This window comes from Macrobrachium rosenbergii, unplaced genomic scaffold (genome assembly GCF_040412425.1).
Source record: "Macrobrachium rosenbergii isolate ZJJX-2024 unplaced genomic scaffold, ASM4041242v1 13890, whole genome shotgun sequence".
Taxonomy (NCBI): domain Eukaryota; kingdom Metazoa; phylum Arthropoda; class Malacostraca; order Decapoda; family Palaemonidae; genus Macrobrachium; species Macrobrachium rosenbergii.
This window is the reverse complement of record NW_027100720.1, coordinates 672686-693570: the sequence shown is the minus strand read 5'-3', so window position 1 is coordinate 693570 and position 20885 is coordinate 672686. Positions and strand designations below refer to the sequence as shown.

At 39.6% G+C, this 20885-nt stretch overlaps 1 long non-coding RNA gene across 1 annotated transcript in view; it reads right to left on the bottom strand.

Annotated features, from left to right (window-relative positions):
* Positions 1-313: 313 nt before the first annotated feature.
* LOC136837914 (uncharacterized) overlaps positions 314-20885 on the bottom strand; it is a 61249-nt gene continuing 40677 nt past the window's right edge. Inside the window, exons 4-6 of the long non-coding RNA XR_010852814.1 lie at positions 17116-17274; positions 2379-2431; positions 314-368 (exon numbers count right to left, since the gene is read on the bottom strand). This is a non-coding gene — a long non-coding RNA (uncharacterized lncRNA). The remainder of the gene's footprint in view (positions 369-2378; positions 2432-17115; positions 17275-20885) is intronic.

Below are 20885 nucleotides of genomic sequence, written 5' to 3'. Positions count from 1 at the left end.
ACAACCATTAGCAATGCCTACAGTGCACCGCTGGAGGTTCACACACTAACTGACAGGGTTTTTTGAGGGAGATATAAATAATTGTACTTAACACACATTTTACTTATCAAAAACCTACCAAATATTCAAGCACAGGTTATGATAAAGGGTTTTTATTCCTTAGCACACTTTGTTACTTACCAGAAAGCTGGATCCTGAAGTGTTTGTCTAGTATAGGTGCTAATTCCTATCCTAAGTGGAAAATTATAAGTAAAAAAAAAGAAAACATGAAAAATACAAGATGGTGTCTACAAAAGAAAGAATTTAAAACAATACAGTAAATTGAACACTCACCACCATCTTCTTTGGGGGTCCAGCCAGTGGTGCATCTGCAAAATAAAAGACAGAGAATTGAATTTTCACTGTCAATTATAAATCTTGAAAACAAAACACTTTTATTGAGGTATTTCTAACAAAAAGAGCAAAAACACATATATAGCTCAGATATGGATAATGTACATTTTGTACCAGTCGATAAATTTTGAAATCCTAAAACATTCTAGTTTAGTCACTGATTAAGCAATGGGGCAATTACTGTTGAGCAAAAAAGTATTAAAATGATAAAAAAGGGTATTAATTGCTATATCTTATCTTTAACCTCAAGCACAGTGTAATATCATAATTACGAACCACAATACATACAGCTACTTAGCAATCTACTACTAATACTGTACTAATATCATTCTTTTTTATTTGTTATGTGGAAAACCTATTGGGCATGGCAAGCTAATGCCCTTTCCCTTGCCCAGTACTGAAGAAAATAAGAACAAATGAATGTAGTATTCATGAGCATACCATACAGAGCAGCTGTAAATCTGAGTATAACAGACTCAAGTCAGTCCTAAGCACAACACGGCCCTACGTTTGAGGACCTGAGGACTTGGAAACCTGCAAATAAACAAGGAGTCAGGAAAGGCAATGGGATTCATGGCACCTGTTAGCCAATGGAGTCAGTCACTGTTACAGAGAAATGAAAAAATATGCTCTAAAGAAATTGATGAAAAGGTTGAGGCAGATAAGAGAAAAGAGTGAAATTGAAGTATGAAGAAGAAAAGTGCAGGACAGACCCACCTGCCAATTTGTTCAACAACTAAAGACCTTTGCTCTGTAACTGTAGAGGAAAGAGCTGGGTAGAAAATGGTGTGTTCTGAAGAATCCTTTTCACTACAGACTCAGTACTGGTTTTTATCAGGTGGGAAAAGGTGGGGAGGGAAGGAGTAAGAGAAGGGAATAATGAGTAATATATAGACCTGCAGAAGGACTGATTTCAAACCCTGAAAGAAAGAGAGAGAGAGAGAGAGAGAGAGAGAGAGAGAGAGGAGAGAGAGAGAATACAGAGGTATATACAGAGAGAGAAAAGGCTTAAAAAGGCAGTGTCAGGGCAAAGAATCAAAGCTAAAGTGGATGAGCAGATTAAATTGGAAAAGAGAGAAATAAAGGAAAGATGGAGGATGCTGACTCGACAAGAAGCACCACTGAACATTACAGAAGCACCAATGAGCATTACAGTACAACCGTAGCTGCAAGAAATGGACAAGAAACTACATAAAGGCTTCAAGACAGACTGGGATGCAACTTGGAAATCTAAAGTTAAGACCACTTTCAACAAAGTGACGCTTGTGCCCAGGTTACGCAGAAGGGGGGAAAAGAGACGCCATGTCTGTGGCCATGTCTGTGAAGACACAGGGAAGGTAGGAACCTTATACAGTAAGCAGAAATAACCTTCAAAACTACAACACAATAAACAGCTAGAATTCAACCTATACTGTGAACTTGCTTCTGCTCAGACAAGTGTACTGAACACTAAATTATTTCCTGATGAAAAAGGCGTGAAAAAAGTTAACTAAAAGTTAACCCAACCTAACCTATATCTACTTGCTGTCAGATCTCGGCCATGCCTTGATTATGGCATTAAGAACAAACTGTATCTGAGGATGTAAAAGAAAGCTTTTTCTTTTTCATTTGTCCATTGTTGAGACAATGATAGTGAAAGTGATAGTTAAAGTTATAGATAAGGAATTATAGAGCACGGATTTCTGGCAATGTCCTCCATCTAATTTCACAAGTTGCAACTTTTCACCTATTGATCAATTTATTAACTTATTTTTCTTTTTTAATAAGTGAGATCTCTTCTTTCCGTATTTCCCCTCACCTCATCTTACGTCTTCCTAATGAACACCTTAATCATCTTTGGAAGCTTCTGGAATTTCAAGTCAATGCCCCTTTGATGGGCTTGTTCCATATGAATAGGGTTCATCTTTTGAATAATAATAATAATAATAATAATAATAATAATAATAATAATAATAATAATAATAATAATAATAATAACAACTTACCTGGAACTAAAGATATTGAAGGCTCCAGAGCAGATCCCTTCTTCCAGTTTGATCTGTGAAATAACAAGAACATTTATTATCAGTCTTGGCATCAACTACGTCAGACAAAATCACTTTTTTAACTTTACTTTCTTTCAAATCTCAAAGGTGTTCAAGGAGGGAGTTTAATATTGAATTAAAAGCCTTTGTGTGATTTGATGACTTAGATCAAATGTACTTTCTTTTTCATCTTAGCAGACTTGGAGTATGTGACTATTCTGTGTCAGGTGTGTTCAGAAATAAGGCCGGAACAAATGGACTTTTCGGTAATGGGGAACAAGGCCCACTTGTAATTATGCCTGAAATATGCTCTTCTTTTTAAGCGTTATTTTTAAGCTTTCATTTTGCGTACAGACATTTATTTTTAATCTCCAATAATCGGATTCATTTGAGCAGGTTACTATAAATACTGGGATGTCATTAAATGCATACATTTGTAGACAGAAAGATGACAAATTATACATTCAAGTCTTCTGTCTATTGATTATTAATATCAGTGGCTAGACCCAGATGTCTTCTAAAACCTCAAATTGCCTATTTTAAGAAAAACTGTCCATCATAGGCATATGCTTTATTCTCAAAATACGTTTTTTAATGGCAGAAATTGATTTATAAAGGTCTACTGATCTATATTTGTCTAGTTATCTTGGTTTCAGTTAAGCTAAAATCCCCCTTGGGAGTCTGTATGCTAGGCCTATGGATAATCTTTAGATTCCAAATCTTTCATATTTTTGTGAACATTTCATTTATTAGTGTCTCTTTACGCCCTATTTACGGCCTTCAAACCATTATGGGAAGTCATACCTACCTTTGCTAACCTACCGTAGGTGAGGATAGGTTTGGAGAAATTCCCATCCCCCAGCCTGGCCTATAAATAAGTCTAGCACCTCACTTGGCCTATCTCAGATGTTTAATACCTAATATATGCCATTTTGAACCTACTGGAATCCATCCACACGTTACTTGCAAGACACAGGTAATTTCCCACTGACGTAAAGAAATAGATTCTCCACACTTCTGTGAAGAGGGCTACGATAATCTGTGGGGGTCATTTACTGTATTCATGGGATGCTGTCTATGATAGGTACTAAATGCACGCTAGACCAAACTAGACTAGGAACATTTGTCCTGGTTTAAGGGCATCTACAGAAGGCAGTTTGGTTGTATGCCCAGGAAGAAAAAAAGTATACCTTAGTTTTACCAGACCACTGAGCTGATTAACAGCTCTCCTAAGGTTGGTCCAAAGGATTAGATTCTATTTTACGTGGCTAAGAACCAATTGGTTACTTAGCAACGGGACCTACAGCTTATTGTGGACCTGAACCACATTATAGCTGGTGGAATGTAAATTTCATCACCAGAAATAAATTCTAACTCTTCATCAGCCGGCCAGGGAACTGAACCAACATCGAGTGACAGTCTGAAGTCAACTGACTCAGCCAACGAAGGGCTTGCCCAGGAAGAGCACGGCAGATGCCCTTTATTGCAAGACGGGGGCAGGACAATTTTGTGGAAGGTGAAAGGAAGGTATGCTGGTACTGAAGACCTCATATGAGTCATACAGTGCCTTTATTGCAAGCTAACAGAGTCTTATAGTGCCTTTTTTCTAGCTGTCAGAGTCTTACAGTGCATTTTTTACAACTACCAGAGTCATAGAGGCCTTTTTCAAGCTATCAATGTCTAACATTAAATAGCATGAGGTCTGTGTCTGTCTGAATGAATAAAAATGAAATTCCTAAATGGACAAACAAAATCACACACAATAGGACTGAGTTCTGCGTCCCTGTACAGTCTGCTCCTGTGTGTACTGTAATGTTGCTACAAAAATACAGGAGTGCTGTATTTAAGGCACAACCTGGATCCATATTGCCACAAAGAGGTGCTGTGTTGCATTCACATCCACTTTGGGCAGCAATTGCTGTGTGGATAGGGTGCTGTAAAGAGCATGGTGGACCCACAGTATTTGAGGAAGCTTCTAACAGGAGACCGAGCACGCTCCTGTAGAGGATTGTGACTTGCTAAAAATGACATGATAGTGATGATGGATCATGAATAAGCAATTTCATTTTTTAATAGAAGCATATGGATAGTGAATTCTAATATCTACTACACTGAATATTTACTAAGTTGAAAAAATAAGTATTTATGAAAAATACCTCAGATTCACAGTTAACATTATAGAAAATACTCATATAATACAATAATTCATAATAGCATATTTGTCCCAGTGTAGGATATATAGACTTATCTTTTCCTTTCTTGAAATGATTTCTGAATAACAGCAATTTTGCTGTGCAAGCAGCAGGAGGAAGTGATACAGCACTGTATACTTATTTTCAGGAATAAAAGGTTAATTGCTTTATCTTAATAATAATCTAATTTTTAAAAAATCTATTTGAATATGCCACAGTTACCCGACATTACAATATTTTACTGTCTTGTCCACTAAAGACCTAGCTTATGCCCTGGGCACAGTCATGAGAGTGGGCATTTGGATCCAGATTTTGCAAGGGTTCAATCAGAATTGTCTGTGTAATGTCAGTGTCGCAATAGGTGTTCTGATACCATTTATCAACTTGAAATAGATTTGTCTGTCTTTGTCTGTGGTAATCCAAGAATTGCGCAATTCAAGTGTGTCTTGTGAATAGTTAGCTCAATGATCACAGGTCAGTTGGGTCAAAATGATTTGATGTTTAGACATAAAAAGTTGGATAAATGAAGGAATTAGTGGAGATGCAGGCTAGAAAAATTATGATTATTAATTTTGCTGTTCGCTACAAGTTTATAAAGATGCAGGTACAAAAAACTGATAGTGACACGGAGAAATATGAATGAATTCTGGTGGGATGGAAGCGGAACCAGACTCCGAATGAAGTAGGCATTCTGTTCAAAGAGGAAATGGATGAAGAGGTGACAGAGGTGGAGTGAATAAATGAAGAATAATGAAGAATAATGCAGTCCCTTCTAAGATTTCAGCATCAGCTTTCTCTTTCACTGGGTTAGATGTGAAAGTCTCTCTCCTTTCTCCTCTGCTCTGTGGTCTTTCTGCCTGAACTCCTGTCAGATTTGTGTTCACCTCTCCCATTTTATTTTCAGGATTTCCTGGGCCATCCTACAGGATTTTTTGGGTCATCCTACATGATTTTTTGGGTCATCCTACAGGATGTTTTGGGTCATCCTACATGATTTTTTGGGCCATCCTACAGGATTTTTTGGGTCATCCTACAGGATTTTTTTGGGTCATCCTACATGATTTTTTGGGTCATCCTACAGGATTTTTTGGGTCATCCTACATGATTTTTTGGGTCATCCCACAGGATTTTAGGCAATCCTACAGGATTTTATGGGCCATCCTACAAGATTTTTGGGTCATCTCATACGATTTTTTTACTATCCTACATGATTTTTTGGGTCATCCTACAGGATTTTTTGGGCCATCCTACAGGATTTTGCCCTCCTGTTTCCATCTCTACTTTCTATAAATTTGTGTAAAACAGATTCCATTAAATGAAAAAATCGAAGGAAAACAAAAAGAAACTTTGAAAAAGGTTATCACAAATATTCTCAGCCATTCAGTGCTCAAGACAGTGTCTAGAGGAAGTTAGAGTGGATGGACAGCAAGATGGAAGAAAAGAAGCAGATACAGAGATCAAGTAAAAGGCCAAAGGGTTAAGTACCTAGGGGCAGGAGGAATTGTGGACTGCATAGATTTAGGTGAAAGGCCAAGCGAAGGAACCTACGAGGTCATTCAGCGCTGAAAGGAAAACTGAGAGTAAACGGTTACAAAGGTGTAACAGGAGGGAAACCCCACAGTTGCACTATGAAACAACTGTTAGCTGAGGGTGGAAAGTAATATGGAAGAAAGAATATGAAAGGAGGTACAGTAAAAAGAATGAAAGGGGCTGCAATTAGGGCCGAAGGGACGCTGCAAAGAACCTTAAGTAATGCCTACAGTGCACCACTAGAGGTTAACACACTAACTGACAGGGTTTTTTCAGGGAGATATAAATAGTTGTACTTTTACATCATGTGACGTCTCATTAACACAAAATACTGCTTGCTGCAAGCATATATGATAGAGAAAGGATAGCCACAAGAATGTGAATATTAAAACTAACAAATGAAGGTGGTTTAGAATTAACAGAAGCAGAATGGAAAACAGATTTAAAAGGGGAACTTATACACAAATTAAAAGGTTGATATTAAGCTTAAAGACAAAGGAATAATGGAATGATGGAGGCAGGACTTTACTCTGAAAAGCTTCATGATTGAGAGAAAAATAATTTGTGTGTGTGTGTGTGTGTAAGATATTTCTCACTAAACACATGAACCATGAATTGTACATTTTCATGGCCGGTCACCTATTTTACACATTTTGATAATTACTGTCTTCAAACCAGTCACTTTTGTTCTTAAATCATCCAGAATTGAAGATCTAGAGTCAATAAGCATAAACTAGGTTAAATTCTAGCTTCATTATTTGTGAATTAGCTGCACTTTGAAGGCATAGCCAGCAGAGTGACTGTTTGATAAATATTCACCAATTATGGACGGGACCCCTGTGGGCAAACATTTGATCCTCAGTACCCATGGGCCTCTGCTGATCTATTTTGTCAGTAATGACAATAATTCAGCTAAGAAAGTGTGCCCTAATTCTAATTAAGTAAAGTGAAAGGCTTACTAAGACATTTAATAATTTCTGTAAATGGCTGATAATGTTATAGACCAACGTAAAACCTTTGATTAATGGGGGCTTCATCAGAAAAGGAAAAACCGATGGAAGGAGACATGATGTTGGATCAACGTATACCAGCGGCAATTGAGGTAAAGAGTGTCTTTAGTACACGACAGGCAGTGACGAGGATGAGTAGCTTATATTGGAAAAGGAGAGCGGCTTAATGGCGAGGAAGAAGGTTTGGAAGGAAAGAAATCAATCAAAATGGATAAGTTGTGAAAGAGAATTAAATACATATTAAAAGGTTGGCATCACATTCAAAGAGAGAGGAATGACAGATTGATGGAAGCAGTGCTACTCTACTTTGAAACTCTTCCTGATGTATAGGAAAATATTTTTTGTCTTTCTCCCTCTCCAATATATAATAGTTATGGAACAATTACGTGGTAATACATTTCAAAGGTTTCTCTCTCATTCACAAAGATTTCAGTGAGTGTCTATCTTTCAGATATAGATTTACTTAATCTGATAACGATAAATGGGACAAAATGAAATGGTATTATTAACAGACATATACATAGCTTCAAGGGTCTCTCTCTCTCTTTCTCTCTCTCTCTCATGAAAATTTTCATTATACATCACTCTGATATAATTCTATCTACTCTGAGGATAATAAAAAGGACAAAAATGATATTTTCATAATAAAATAAATTTTTGAACATACTTACCAGTTATATATATAGCTTAAGTCCCGACGCTACAGCAGAATTTTCAAATCAAGTAGCTACGATGGGTAAATGGGTAACATCTGTGCGCTCTACCCAGGTAAGTACCTGAACTGTTCCAACTATTCCCTCAGATCTTCCATGTCCTCAGTCTCAGAGGAGAAGGGAGGGAATTGGTTGAGAGGACCAATAGGTATGTTCAAAAATTTATTTTATGAAAATATCATTTTTAAACATCTGACTTACCCGGTAGTTATATATATAGCTGATTGACACCTTTGGTGGAGGGTCAGAGACAGCCAACATCGTTGGAAATTTGCTTAAGGGTTAATAAACCAACTTAAGGTTCTTACCTGGATTAGCGAAGCTGACTCTAACGAACTCCCTCATTATGTCTGCTTTCCTTAAGAGGTCCAGCTATCCACTCAGGGGCTGGAAGACCTGAGCTGCCAACCGTGTGTACCAACCTCTATGTGACAGACAACCTATAATACCCTTGTTCCGGGCGCTACCAAGGAACAAAAATGACCACCTGACTAAAATCAATGATTGTGGAAGACTGCGTCCAATCTTCACAAACAACCATAAAATTTCAACATTCCAAGGCAAGAATCAAGGGTATTGTTTTATGGGAATGTAGGGGTAGTCCCTTCTCCCACTACTGAGTTAGCTGCTATAAATGGTCCCAGCGTAAAGCAGTCGTCATAAAGGTCTGTACTTTGCCTCTGGCATAGTGAGCCAAACATTGACTTGCTTCTCCAGAAGGTAGAGTCCATGACACTTTGTAGGGACCTATTCTGTCTAAAGGCTACAGAGGTTGCAACTACCCTGACCTCATGGGTTTTAACCTTTAGAAGCTTGAGGTCCACCTCACTACATTCTGAATGAGCTTCCCTTATCAACTGTCTTATGAAAAAGGATAACGCATTTTTTGACATTGGCAGAGAGGGCTTCTTAACTGAACACCAAAGCCCCTCTGACTTGCCTCGTAAATCTTTCGTCCTTTGCAGGTCAGATCTCAGAGCTCTTACCGGACACAGGACTCTCTATACCTTCACCCGCGAGAAATGCCAGATTCAGACCTCGAACGCTCTGGGGCTGGGTGTTGTGAAGGACGTTTATTCTCATTAAACCCAGTTGTAGAGAGCAGATAGCTTTGCCATTCCTAAAACCGACAGTTTTATTGAAGGCATGTACTTCACTGACTCTTTTCGCTGTTGCTAACCTAACCAAAAACAGAGTCTTCATGGTGAGATTCTGAATAACTTTGTTTATAATCTTGAACGGGGGAAAAGCGAACATCTGGGACTGACCAATCCAAGAGGAATGATCGTATGTTGCCTCGATCTGGTAATGAGAACAGTACGCCTCATCCTCTCGCTTGTGCTGTGGCGAAGAGGTTCATGCACACGTCCCAAAACTGCCATAAATCTTTGCAGATGTCTTGATGAAGAGTCCATCTGCTGCCAGACTTGACCTTTCCTGCTCAGACTGTCTGCTCACATTCCTTCCCCTTTAATGAATCAGTCAATAAAATCACATTCTTCTCTTTCGCCCAGAGAAGGAGTTTCCTCGACGTCTCGTACAATGACCTGGAGTGGGTTCCGCCTTGCTTGTTGATGTAGGCCAACACCGTCGTGTTGTCGGAGTTGACCTGCACGACTTTGTCCTGAACCGAAAGCAGCTAACCTGAGGCTAAAGACGTCGTCCTATCATGTGGTTCCGCCCTAGTCTGAGGGATCCTGATACCCCATTCAGGTAATGGCACCAGTCTGACAAAGATTTCCAGAAACAACACTCAGGTCTGGGTTCCTCTGTTTTAATGAAAGGCCTTCCTGAAGCTTGACGGGCTCGTTCCACCACTGAAGGCATTGTTTCATCGTTTCTGAAATGGGGATACACTCTGTCTCTAACCCCTCTTCTCTGCTCCAATACCGATTGAGGTAGAATTGAAGTGGGCGAAGGTTTGTTCCTCTCCTAAGAAAACAAACTGTCGCAGCGAGGGAAGTGGTTCCAGCAGACTCATCCATTCCCTCGCTGGAGCACGTCTGTTTCCTCAGAAAGTCCTTGTAGCCTACCAAGGCTTGTTCCATCCTTGATGGTGACGGAAAAGCCCGAAAATCCCGACTTGAATCCTCATCCTGCTGTACAGGACTCTTGGGATGGGGTTGCAGTGACTCTGTCTGTTTACCAGAAGTCCTAGTTCCTCTGATAAACAGACTGTCGTTTGAAGATCCTCCAGACAGCGATTGAAGGAAGGAGCTCTGAGGAGCCAGTCGTCCAGATACAGAGAGGCCCTGATGCCTCTCGTGTGTAGCATTCCCGCTACATTTGACATCAGTCTCGTGAAAATTTGGGGCGCAGCGCTTAGGCCGAAGCAAAGAGCCTGAAACTGGAACACCTCTTCCTTGAAGACGAATCTCAGGTATTTCTTGGAGCCCGGGTGGATAGGGATGTGGAAATATGCATCCTGAAGATCCAAGGAAACCATCCAGTCGTGTTGTCTGACTGCTGCTAACACTGATTTCCGGTCGCCAGGAACTTCATCTTTTGTACAAAGACGTTGAGGGCACTCACGTCCAGTACTGATCTCCACCCCCCCCCCCAGCTCTTGGGAACCAGGAAAAGGCGGTTGTAAAACCCTGGTGAATCCAGATTTCGTACTCTCTCTATTGCGTTCTTCTGTAATAATAATATAGATACTTGCTATTGAATCGCCTGTGCCTTGGATTCGTCTCTGTATCTGGGTGACAGATCTATCGGTTTGTCTGCCAAAGGAGGCTTCTTAGAAAGGGATTTGTACCCATCCTGAGCAGCTGAATGGACCAAAGGTCCTGCCTCTTTCTCCCACACCTGCCAGAAGTTGGACAGCCTGGCAACTACCGCTGCCTGCAGGAGAAGATAGTCAGGTCCCAAGCTTCTTTCCTGTCTAGAGCCTCTCGTTGGGTCGCTCTTCACCCACCTCAGAGGAATCCCTACCGAGGGCTGACCAGGCGAGGGCGGGCTGAGACACCTGGAAACACAGGAGCCTCAGCCTACTCTTTTAGCGATGAAAGTTGTTATGGTGGACTTTTCTTGCTGTTTTCTTGATATCAGATCTTGCGTGGTTTTCTGGGCCAAGGATGAAGAGACTCTTTAATAAATCTTGAGGGAAGAGGTGAGAGGTAAAAGGTACAAATCAGTTCTGATTTCTTTGACTGGACGTGACCCCATTAGCCAGAAAGAGCAAAGATGCCCTTTCTTCAGGATTCGCTGAGAAAAGCGCATAATCATGGCACCATCTCTGAGCCCTTTATCCATACACGACATCAGATATACGAGTTCTTCAGTGTCAGTCATGTTGAATAATTCCATCTTCCTTCCTAAAGCTCCCAGAAAATTAAAGACCTCAAAGGCCCTAAAAATTCCTTTGAGGAGGTGGTCCAACTCTGATGTTGACCAACAAAACTTCGTTTTCCCCATGGCCACTCGACGAGAAGAGTCAACAAGATTCGAGAAGTCTCCCTGGGAAGAGGCATGTATTCCAAGGCCGAACGATTCTCCAGTTTGATACCAAACGCTAGACCTTGAAGCTTGGGGTTTGCTGGAGGAAAAGCAAAGGCCAATTTTCCTTGTTCTTCTTCAAAGCATCCATCATTCATAACTTTAAGCGCTCTCTTGGACGAGCGGGACAAAACCATCTTCGTAAATGCTGCCCTCTTAGACGCCTTCCCAAGAGTAAATTCTGAAGGCGGGGAACGAGGAGCAGTCGGGATAAAGTTCTCTGGAAAAACTTCTGAAAATAGCTTCATAAGTCTTTTCAGGTCCGATGAAAGTTGATGGCCTTTAATATTATCTTCGTCGGAAATCTCTTCAATAGGATCCACAGAAGACTGCAGGATATCATCATTCTCTTCTTCCGATTGTCCGAAGACCGAAGTAGTGACATCTTTCAAAATATCATCCTGACGCTCGGTGTCTTGGTGTCCAGCCTCATGATGCTTGACGTCCTGGTGTCCAACTTCTTGATGCCTGGCGTCTTGGCGTCCAAAGTCTCGATGAACTACGTCCTGGCGTCCAGCAACTCGGGCGTCCTGGTGTCCAGACCTCTGACGTTCACTGTCCCGCCAAACCTTGAGGTCACTTGAGAACTGGCCGCCTGTGCGACATCGGTCAAAAGCTTCCTCAGGCTGACGTACAACGATCGGAACCTCTTGAGCTGGACAAACATTCTTCCTACGTTCGTCCCGCCAACTTAGTCACTATGAACTGGCCGCCAGCAACATCGTCAAAAGCTTCCTGTGGTGACGTATGCACCGGTGGACGGTAGGCAATCTGCACCTGTCTTTTCTGGCAGGCTGCAAGACTTGGAATCAGGGAAGAGAGCCTTGTTGCATGTCTTGAATTAGACTGATTTTGCGGAGCTACCTGCCGCTGAGGATCACAGGAGAGCCGCAATATCAGCTACTAATTCTTTCTACGCTGAGACGCTGGCGACGCCCAGGACGCCCGATCTCATTTGTCTTCAGCGGAAGCAGACGGCCGCCCGTGCGACAATATACGTCTGCTTTTCACCGGAGAGCAATCGTCAGAGCTAAGAGGGGAACGCTCTGGACTGCTCCAATGACTACATCCTGGAGAAGGAAGCGTCACTTCCCGACGCCGCTCCACAGAAGTAAGTTTCCTCTTGAGGGGTCTTGACTCGGACGTATGACGCCAGCCCCGTCTGGGAACTGTGTCTTCTGACGAGAACGAAAACACTTTAACCTCGCTTTCCATGGCGCAGGCGAAAACCTGGTAAGCGCTAACAGGTACGCTGAGGGGACACTTGCTCGTAGCTAAAGCCTTCCGCCTCCTTTCAGTTTGCTTGGCCATTCCTTCTCACAGGAAGGTGAGCTTGGAAGAGGTCTAGTATCAGGAGCACGACAGACCGGGAGTAACGCACTCCACAACACTTGCACTTTTATTTTCCTCACTAACACATGAGTGTTTAAGATCTCTCACATTCGACCATAACCCTCTGTTCTTATGTAGGGATTCACCCTCGGTCCATGTATTTGAATGGCCGCCATCATATCCTTCAAAGTTGGCTCATTATCGAGTATCAGTGGGGGTCTGGAAACTACCACACTACTGGGGAAGGAATAATAGGATTGTTAAGAGGAGAATTGTCAACCCCTGATTCATCTCTGAAGAGCCAGACTCACTACTCCCGGCCTCTGATCCTATCCCTTCTAAGCCAAAACGGAAGGATAGTAACCATCCACTCTTTCTCTCTGATAAACTCCAAACATCCACTACATCTGTCCTCCAGCTCACTTTACCTCTGCAATTACATAAATTGAGGACTTAATCTGGCTTTAGTGCAAGCTGGGCTTACATCCCTCACACACATTCCTCACCTCGAAGCAGAGTCAGACATCAAAAGGGAAAATCGTAAAGAGAGATCAAACAAGCAAGGGTCAAAACCAACAATATCTAAAAGAGTCAAGAAAATCCAGCAAATCCAAAACTCATAAAACATGTACAAACGAAAGGAATTCAAATAATTTATGCAAATCGGTACAGCGGCAGTGGGAAGATCTGAGGAATAGTTAGAATGTCCTGCGTACTAGTAGAGGGCACAAGTGTACAATTGACTACCCATCAGCGATTGCCATGAGTTTGAAATTTTACTGTGGATGTCAGGGACTTAAGCTATATATATAACTACCAGGTAAGTTAGATGTTTAAAAGTGTACTTTATGTTACTATATATTTATGTAGTACTGTTCATAACCTCATTTTTTTATTGTCATTCCAGAAATGAGCCTCATGTTTGCAGAAGAACCAGATTCCTTTCAAGAAACCTTTGAAGGTTCCCACTCGCGTCAGCTGAACCCCCTTTTGTTTAAATGGTTTTATATATTGTTATAAATTTTAGACAAAACAACGTACTACGGTAGTACTGTACTGTACTGTACAGATTGTACCATTATTCCAGATTCAGAAGATAAGACTTTGTACCCTCTCAATGTCCACCAGGGAAGGAATTCTTCATTTTTGTTTACTGTACAGACTGTACTATATTTTTAGGTGTACAGTGCAATTTCTGAAGGAAAGTACTGGTTGAGCCATTTCAATTGTTACACAAGACCATGGGTACTGTACTGCATCATTTTTATCTTATTCTAGACTCCCAGCAAGATTCCTTTTTTTATTTTATTTGGTATACTGTACATACTGCTGTACATATACATGGTACAGTATTTAACATAATTATCTTTTTACTACAGTACAGTATGTACTGTACTTTATTACTGTACATATACTCAAAATATTATCACTGCATAATAATAATTTTAATATTTTCATTACAGACTGTGTACCTGATGTCCAGAATTCACCGGCAACTACAGTATACAGTGTACTGTACTGTATAAGTGTTAAGTACAGTACTGTACTGTACTGCGTACTACACATCTCCATCTCCCACAACCAGTACTGTATCTTTCAAAATCACTAAAATCAGGTAAGGAATCCTTCACTTTTTTCATGTTTATACATTTTATATTGTTTACAAAATACTTTCCCTCTAGAAGCCGCATACAGGATCAGTGATAGCACAGCATTGTACAATACACTCCTGTACACAAAAATGGCCATACCAACATTTTACTGTAAGTACACTACGTACTGTACTGTACAGGGGTTATGAAGCACGACAATTTCAAAGCAACAAGGAAGTAGTATTCACTTTGTATACTGTGCGCACACTACATGGTAATACTAAATATAACAAAATGTATTTTTACTGCACAGAAGTACAGTACAGTATGTACTGTACTCCACAGTACTGTACTTTAATTAATACTGTATACAGTGAACGCCCCGTATCTACGAATAGCTAAAATCTCTGAATACTTAAAACCCCTCTAAAAACACTCAGAATTGCCCATTTTAATAGTTTAAACACCAGAAAAACCCTGTAAAAATGCTTAGACCTGAGTATTTCAATAGTTTTATCACAAACAGTTCATTTATTCATGAAAATTCTATGAAAATACAGTAATTAGTGAATATTTCTCAGTGAAAATACCGGGAATGGGTGAATTTTCCGCTTATTTAATGGGTAGATATATTTCAGAAAATATGGTCGCTTAACATTGTCAGAACAGATGATGAAGGGGAATTTGTTAGAGATGGTACTGTCGCGAAGCCGTCAGTTGCGAAATCGTTCATTCAGCAAATACTGTTACATCTGGTAATTAACCTGATGAGCACACACATTGGCTCCATCATATGATCAAGGTTAAGTGTGTACATGAGTCTGTAGATGTTACAGAATCTCGATTTTGTGTCTAATTCTGCCCAAAAATTAGTCCGGTCTTTCATTACCGTAGTTGAAGCAGTATCGTCAAGACGTTGCTGTTGTGTGTGCATTCGCTTAGAACCGGCAGAATAAGGTATTGTCCAGACTCTTGATTTTTTCTATGTGAATTGTGGACTTATGGTTTTTCACCATATTTCAAGACATTTTTGAACTTGTGTGCAAAGTTCAATATACCTTTTTTTGCCATTTCAATATTTTATTTTATTGTGTTCTGTTTAACCATGCATTTTTTATTGTTTATACTTGCATATTTTTTGGGGAAATTGTTCTTATTTGTATTTAATTTTTCGACAGGTGTCATGGTTGTCGGGTTGTGGTGATGACTTGTGGGCAATGATATGATGTAGTCATGATGGTACTATAGAGACATATAATGCATACCTTTGCAAAGTATAATATCTCTGTGTGGATTGACTTTTTGAGACTTGACTTAATAATACTTAAGTTGGAGTATGTGAGAATATTTTGACTTTACAGGCCATTAGCCATGATTAGACTTTTGAGTTAGGGTTGGATTTTTTTTTTGCTTGACAATTTCATTTATGATACATTTTAATCTTTGCTTTGTTTATTCATTACTTGTTGGGTTGCTTTAAATAATAAATCTATTTTTGTAGGAAAGATTGCGTTTTCCTTATACGAACCATTTCATTTCTTTTATGTGGAATGCAAGAGAGAGAGAGAGAGAGAGAGAGAGAGAGAGAGAGAGAGAGAGAGAGAGAGAGAGAGAGAGAGACTCGCTGTTCAAAGAGAGGGGTGTGGGACCTAAGGGTAGAGTGAGTGTCAGGGAGTGGAGTAAGGGCCAAACCCCTCCATCGCCTTCTGAAGACAGACCAGTCGGCATGTTACATGATATTCCTACACGGAATATTTTGTCTGTTTCCAAATGGTGTTACAGATACATTCCACAGAGAAACCCACGAATGAGTGAGTCCATGAATTGTGAGAACACGAATACGGGGGTTTACTGTATATTATGAACTGTATACTGTGCAGTTCTAATGTTAATATTTTCATTACATACTGGTATGTTCCTAATTCACATTAATCTGCAACAGTAAGTAACGGTCTGCATATTATTCAGAACAGTTGGATTACAGTACTACTATATGCAACAACATGAATGAAGATATAAGTCTTGTAGAAGACACTCAAAAGGTTATAAGGTTAGGCTTTCATCATTTTACAGTACAGTGTATTGTACTATAAAGTACAGGCAGTCCCTGGGTTACGACGGGTCCGGCTTACAACGTTCCCAGGTTACGACGCTTTTCAAATATATTCATCAGAAATTATTTCCCGGTTTACGACGCATGTTCCGGGGTTACAACGCCAATCCGAAGGAAGAAATATGGCTACAAAAGGCAGAATAATCAAAATTTGGAGGTTTTTTTGATGGAAAACTCAATGAAAATGCAGTTTACATCGTTTTCAATACACCCAAAGCATTAAAAGTCAGGTTTTCTTAGGATTTTTGACGATTTTCGGCAAAGGAAAGGAACCCCCATCGTACACCGGGGACTGCCTGTACTGTACTGTCACATATTCATACCCAAGGAACTAACATGAAAACACGTTGTCCTCTTTGACGGTGGTGTTCTGGATGTGTCAACATTGCAACCAGTCACCTTAAGAAACACAAGACATTTCAAGACCTTAATATCCTGGCAGGTACGCCAATAGAGGAAGGCCATTTAGCAAATAGAAAGAGTAAAGATGGACACCACAAGGAATCCTGCATTCCTACAGTTCCTTTGGTATTTTATTTGGCAAGACTGGAGAAGGATTCCTTGTTGGAATGTAATACTGTATAAAATCTGGGCCAAAGGCCAAGCACTGGGATCTATGAGGGGAAATTGAGAGACTGAAGAGGTTTGAAAGGTGTAACAGGAGGAAAACCTGTTGAAGAACAATGAAAAATTGCACAAGGTTCAGGGAGGTCCTTACCTCCGAACAAACATGACGTACAAGATTACTACTGTACGAAGTCAAGTCTCTGATCTCCAAAGAGTCATAAGTGGAGCTTCCAGAACTCTGGAATACATCTGTAAAAGTTGTGGATCATTCTGGATTCAATTTTCACTTTTCTTTCCTTTCACGCCAGTCCTGAAAAAGACAAAAATATATAACAGCTTCTCTCTTGTATTTATTTTTGTAATATCTGTCCCCTCTCCATCATATGCTTTTTACTACCATTAGAGCAGAAGTAAAAGTTATATGACTGAGAGGTAAGGTTCATTTAAAAAAATATATGGTTTGAACTGCTTGCAAAAAAAAAACTTCATCGACATGACTAAACTCCAGTAATAAACAGAAATAGGAAAGAATATACAATTTAGGCCAAAGGCATAGCACTGGGACCTATGGGGTCATTCAGCGCTGAATCGGAAACTGACAGTAAGAAGGTTTGAAAGGCGTAACGGGGGGAAAGCCTCACAGTTGCACTATGAAACTGAACGGAGGTACAGTAAAAGGAATGAAATACAGTCATATTTATTATTAATATTAATACACACACACACACACACATTCACACACACACAATAATATGTTATCCACACGCAATATTCCACCTTTGTGTAGAATCACACTAAAGTATTTCTCCCCTATCGACTGCAGCTGACGTCATCCCCAGGAAATCTTTGACCCAATACTACTCATCATTTTTAATATTATTATTAATTATTATTATTATTATTATTATTATTATTATTATTATTATTATTATTCAGAAGACGAACCCTATTCATATGGAATAAGCCCGCAGGGGCCAATGACTTGAAATTCAAGAAGCTTCCAAAAATATTAAAGTGTTCATTTGGAAGAACTTACAGAAGGTAATAAGATCAGTTATTAGAAAATACAAAAGACAAATTGATAAATTAACAAATATAGAAATAAATTATTAAAATACAAAGGATAAATAAAATACGGTAGTTATTTGAATATCCCGTCACCTACATTGACTGAGAAAGTACGATAAAATAACTGCAGAAGACTTGGCACAAGAATGAAAAGTATTGAAGTTTGTGAAATCAAATTAAAATGAGTCATCAATAAGAATTTTAAGGCACCATCATAGCTTCTTGTGACCACTGGTAGAGATTCAATCAACCAAATCTGTACTGAATAACAATAATATTCAGTACAAATTTGGTTGGTTGAATGACGATAATATTCAGTACAAATCTGGTTGGTTAAATAACAATAATATCCAGCACAAATTTGGTTGGTTAAATAACAATAATATCCAGCACAAATTTGTTGGTTGAAATAACATTATTCAGTACACCTATTACTGAATAACAAGAATATTAAGTACGAATTTGGCTGGTTGAATAACAATAAAGGGATTTTACTTGAAGGAAAATCTATTTCTGGGTGAAGGTCAGGCCGCCTGTAGTGAAATGTCCTTTATACAGCACACATTTCTAGGTATAAGTATTACGATATACCACAGAAAAAGCTAATAGGATGCCAGAGTTACTACTCTCTGGTTCGATACATCCTTATAGGATGTCGGTATGTCATCTAGGAGCGAGTGGGGGCCACTACCACAGACACTTAACCCAATAGACTCCTCCTCTCCAAAACTCCTCTCTGCCTAAGAGGTGCTGATACAACGGTCCACCAACGCTACTACTAATTCTACCCACAATGCACCATCTCGAAATAGCACCTGCAAGCTTTTTGGCTAGTTCCAGGGTGGAAATATAGAGAGGGAAGGAATGAGCTGATATTAATAGGCCTTCACTCAGAAACAGATTTTTCCTTCGTCAAATCCCTTTTCTGGGCCTACACCCTGTGTCGCTGGAGTGGAAATAGTAGCAGAGAATGACCAAAGAAGCTTGTAAATCTCTAAAGGATTAATTGTATTAAGGAGAAAATAAAAATTCTATTTTAACATGCTTTTACTAATCCAAAATAGCTAATAAATATAAATATGTACAAAAGGGCTACAACTGTCTTAATTAATGCAAACAATGTAGTTACAATATTAAGGTTAATAAGTAAACTAGTAACCATCACCTAGAATAACGAGATTTGGTGAAAACTTAAATACAGTTATGATAAACAAAGCCAGAAAGGATTGCAGGAAGCAACCCAAACTCCAGACAACAAGATAGGAAGGATCGTGGGAGCATGCTGAGGCAGGTAGGTGAGAGGTACCAATTGGTAGGGCAAAATACTAACATAAATTACAATTACATAATACAAATAACAAATTACAAATAATAAAATAATATAATATTAGGCTGACTCTGGGGAAACAATGTTCCCTGCAGCGACAGCAGAAAACTTCAGAGCCTCCAAGGATTTAAGGTAGTGACGTTTAAAGACTCTAGGGATTTAGCCCACATTTCTTAATTTCTCAAAATTCATATATGTTGGAAATAATTAACTGAGGTTACAGCCCGGATATCATGGACTTGGGGGATTGAATCCGGATTAGCTTGTTTTTTAAAATAAAGCATTGTTGTCTAATGCTATCATGAAATGGTTCACCATTTTCTCTAACAAAATGTGGACTGAAGACCTCTGAGAGGTCCTTTCCAGGTAGGCTTTTTAATGTAAACTAATCGGACATAGAGAGGGATCTTCCGAAGGTATTATTCTCTCCAGGGAGCATCTCACCCACTAGAGTGGTCTTCATTCTAGCTAAAACATTTGATCTGGAGAGAGTAGCACTCTCTCCTGGATGGGAGTGATATCCACATGATTCGACTTCAGCACATTGAAAGTCTGTAGATTCTAGCTCCTAGTTCAGGCTAATTAAAAACAAAGTTTTTCTAAGAAGAGTCGAATAAGGCAAGATTCAGGCTTTATTTGTGTCTGAGTAAATAGCTAATTTTAAAACGTCATTTAAAACCAAGAAACTGTTTTAGACGGGTTGTTGTCCAAGATGCACAAGCTTTAGGAATAGATGAAAAATATGAGACCGTTAGATCAATATTAAATCCCCATAGGAATACTTTCTTTAAGGTGATTTAGTTGTAGTGCATGGTACTATTGCCAGTGACCTGTCAAAAAGGGCTTTAAAAATGAGATCAAGATTTGTAGTCAGTATGAACATCTGACTCTTTCAGAAAAGTTAGTGTTTTTTGACTGCTGAATCCATACTGACGAAGAGTAGACTCTCTCTCTTACTTCGATTCCAAAACATTGTGTTTTGAGGATCAACATTAGCATTTTTCTCCGAGCCGTAAACTTCATGAAATCCATAAAGTTAGGCATTCAGCACTCTGAGGAAGCTGACACAGTCTGAGTTTGTACTACTTGGGTTAACATTGGATGAGGAATTTGCAAGGCTCCTGAGTCACTCTAACAGAAGGGGAAACCAATTGCTCTTCGGCCAGTTGGGGCCACAAGGCTATTTGACCTTTGAATGACTCGAGTTTGTGCAAACTTTCCACAGAAGATTTACTGGAGGAAATAGACAGACGGCCATCTGTTCCAGTCTAATATTGACATTGCGTCTGTAGCGTAAACCCGAGGTCCAGGTTCGAGCTATATAACATGGAGTTTGTGATTTGATTCAAAACAGGTCCACTCTGAAGTCTGGAATCTGCTGGCAAATCCAATTGAAGGATTTCTTGTCCAGAGACTATTCGATCTTCCAGAGGAGTCACTCTGACAGAGAATCTGCAATCACGTTCCTCACTCCTGACAGATGTGTGGCTGACAAGTGCCAATGGTTTTTCATTGCTAATGAAAAG